Raw genomic sequence first — 3758 nt, forward strand, 5'->3', positions numbered from 1 at the left:
AAAGAAATGTGTATAATTGTGTGAAAATCTAAACTCATACTTGCCATACCAAAAAAATAATGTCTAATCTGTAGGATTAATGTTAGTATTTTGAGATAAGAGTTACAATAAATTACAACAATGTTATATAAGGTATAAACATGTATGAGGAGTTGTCCAGTGTCTTCTCATTGTTCAAGTAAATGGAAGCCACATTAATAATTTGGACATTCTAATGTTATACACATAAAAATGAAAAGGAACTCAAAAGGAATAGCACTAAAATAAGTTACTACTGAACCACCAATGGGAATGAATTACAATGAGAAAAAAATAACAATTCAAGATGAATAAAGAAAAAAGGATAAACAAAAATGATAAAAATTATACGTGAAGGATAATACCAATTTATTTTGTAAATAAATGAAAATATTATAATAATCACAATAAATTTAAATGTAATGAATTTAGTGATTAATTTTTTGAGATTGGATTAAAATATGCTCTTACATTGTTAGAAGAAAAAATATAAAATACATAAATATCAGTATAAAGAAAATGAAGTATTTTAGGGACATGACAAGAAAGAAAAAAAGAAATAAAAGCAATATGGGACATCTATATTATTATCATACCACAAAAAGAGTCTTGCCAGAAATAAAAATGTTTAAGCTAGATGGACCTAATGTATTGATCTCAAAATATGTAAAAGAAAGATCTATATCAACTTAGAAGAGTTAAGCATATTTATCTTAATTATTACTCTTCCCCAAATAAAAACTGTATAATAATATAAAAGGCTGAACAAATAGTTTTTATAGATGTATGCAAAAACCTATATCAAATAATTTAATACATACTATTCACAAGTACTAACAGCTTTAAAAAAATTATTTTTATTAGGACACCATAATAATACATAGTAATTTGATTTCATGTTGACCAAATCATTAGTGCAAGGACTCTGATTTCCAAACCATTCCCCACTTTGTTCTCTCCTACTCTTTCTATGTATTCTCTCTCCTCTGCTAAACTTCCTTTATCCTACAAATAAATAAAAGTTAAATTCCTTTTGATATTTTTGCATATGAATATAGCATGATTTTGTTAAATCCCTTCCATTTAACCTTCCTTTCCTTTCCTTCCCCTCTCACTCTCATCCTCCTTTTTCTACTCTACTAATCCTCCTGTGTTTATATGATATCTGATCCCAGCTATCTTCCTTCCCAGTTTTTGCTCTAGCTTTACCATGGGAGAGAAAATATTCAACCTTTGGTTTTCAGAATCTGGTTTATTTCCTTTAGTGTGATATTCTCCATTTCTGTTCATTTGTTGGTTAAAGACAACCTTTCATTCTTCTTTGAGGCTGAGTACAACTCTCTTGTATGAATGTATATTTAAATCACATTTTCTTAATCCAGTAATAGTTACAGATACCTGGGTTGATTCTATAACTTGTTTATTGTGATTGGTGCTGCTATAAACATTGACATGGTTGTACCTCTATGGAATGCTAATTTTAGATCTTTTTGATAAATACCAAGTGAAGTATATTGGTCATATGGTGGTTTCATTGCTAGTTTTTGGAGGGATTTCCATACTGCTTTCCAGTATGGTTGAACTAATTTTCAGTCCCAACAACAATATAAGAGTTTCCTTTTTCTCCACATCCCCGCCAACATTTATTATTACTTGTTCTTAATAATTGCCATTCTGACTAAAGTGACATGAAACCTTAGTGTAACTTTTATTTGCTTTTCCCTAACTGCTAGAGATATTGAACATTTTTTTATATATTTCTTGGCCATTTGTGTTTCTTCTTTTGAGAAGTTTCTGTTTAGAACTTCTGCCCATTTATCAACTGGGATATTTTTTCTTCTTCTTTTGCTTACAATCTTCACTGAAGTTATAAAAAAAGAATCCCCCAAATTAAAAAAAAAATAATAATAAAACATATACAAAAACACTTTCTCTTGGGAGTAAGGTGCTTTTCCCTCTCAACATGCAGTGCTTTCAATTATAGCTCCAGCCTCCACTGTCTCCTCCATTACTTCCAGGCTTTCTGCCTGATTCTCAGCCTCTTCTTCCTCCATGTTTTTGGAAACTTCATTTCCACTGGGGATAGGATCCCCGCTGCCTCCATTCACCTCTTGCTTCTCTTTGGTTTCCTTTGCATCATCTTCCCAGGGGCTCTCTTCCTCTGGTTTCCTCTTCTTTCTGAAAAAGTGGGAAATATCAGTTACACAATTTGATGAGGAAGCACTATCTGTTGATTTTCTACTGTCAATCTTGGAAATTAAAGCATCTCCTCTACTACAAGTGAAAACTGGACTAGAGCTCCCCACCAGAGTAGCTTTCAGAGCCAATTCAGCTACATTTCCCACTAGGCTTGGAATCTTTTGCATCTTCTATCTTTTCTGTAATTTCAGGTAGTAATTCCTCAACTCCTCAATTTTTTCTCATATTCAGTAGGCGGTCCTTCAGCCTCTTTCATTTGTTCATGTAGTACAGCCATTCTCTTCTCAATGGCTTCAATAGATCTGTTGAACTGTGCTGTGCCACTGCCTCATCACACTGAGAGTTATAGCCATAGGCAAAACTCAGCTGGTAGTGAGTCTCTGCAAGAAGACAATCGTGGGCTTCTAGGAAAGTCTGGAACACCTCCATAGCCTGGATATAATTCTCAGATTCAACATAAACTTCTCCAAGTTTAATATGTTCCTGAGAAGCATAAAGCTGGTATTGTTTTGTTTATTGGCTTTTAAAAATGATCTTTGCTAAGTCCAACATATCTCAAGAAGCTCTAGATTCCCAATCTCCTTTCCTTAATTTTCTTGGAGAGACTATTTTCAAGAATTGTTTCGTTTGGTTTTTCTTCTGCCTTTTCATTTTCTTTAACTTCCACTTCTGAGACTTCAGTTTCATCTGTGTTATCATTATTTTCTACCAGAGATTCATCTTCTGTTTTTTCTCCTTCTTCCTCTTCCAACATGCACACCTTCCAAGGCATTTCCCAACACATCATTCTCCATTCTTGAAGATTACAATTGTGATTTTCCATAGAAAAAGAAGTCTTCTCCACATTCATTAGTTTCTCCATACCTCTTACCTAAAAGGCTGGCTGCTTCCTAGAACGCTTTTCTGCTGCTGGAATATCACCCACCACCAGATGTTTCAATCCTAATCCCAATAATTTTTTAACTTCACTAGTCACATCTAGGTTCCTCACTTTATTTGCAGAGGTAGAAAGAGCTAGAGCATATTCAATCTTGTCAGTGGAAACCAGTTCCAAGGTGATGGCAGCAGTGGCTGTGGACTCTGTGTCCATGGTTCCTTTCAAGGGTGGACCAGTGAGCAGAGTTGAACCTGTGAGGAAAACAGAAGGAAACTTGGAGGCCAAAGACTTATTAGGGGACAGAGAATGGTAGATTATAGAGATATTTGTTTTCTTTTTTGAATTCTTTACAGATTCTGGATATAAGACCCCTATCAGAGGAATAGCTGGCAAAGAGTTTATCCCATTTCATAGTCTCTCTCTTCACTTATTTTTTTCCTTTGATGTTCAAAACCTTATCAATTTGATGCCATCCCACTTATTGATTCTTGGTTTTATTTCTTGAGCTTTATGATAATTGCTGAGAAAGTAAGTGCCTGCAGATATAGGATGGAGTGTTAATTCTATGTTTTCTTCTAATAGTTGCAAGGTTTCTGGTCTAATTTATAAGTGTCAGAAATATTTTCATTTGACTTTTGTGCAGGGTGAAAGACAGGGATCAAAA

General features: G+C 33.9%; 1 pseudogene; it reads right to left on the minus strand.

Moving 5' to 3' along the window:
- Positions 1-1976: 1976 nt before the first annotated feature.
- On the minus strand, positions 1977-3307 carry LOC113195069 (nuclear autoantigenic sperm protein-like; annotated as a pseudogene).
- Positions 3308-3758: the final 451 nt, after the last annotated feature.

Source organism: Urocitellus parryii, chromosome 2 (assembly GCF_045843805.1).
Source record: "Urocitellus parryii isolate mUroPar1 chromosome 2, mUroPar1.hap1, whole genome shotgun sequence".
NCBI classification, from domain to species: domain Eukaryota; kingdom Metazoa; phylum Chordata; class Mammalia; order Rodentia; family Sciuridae; genus Urocitellus; species Urocitellus parryii.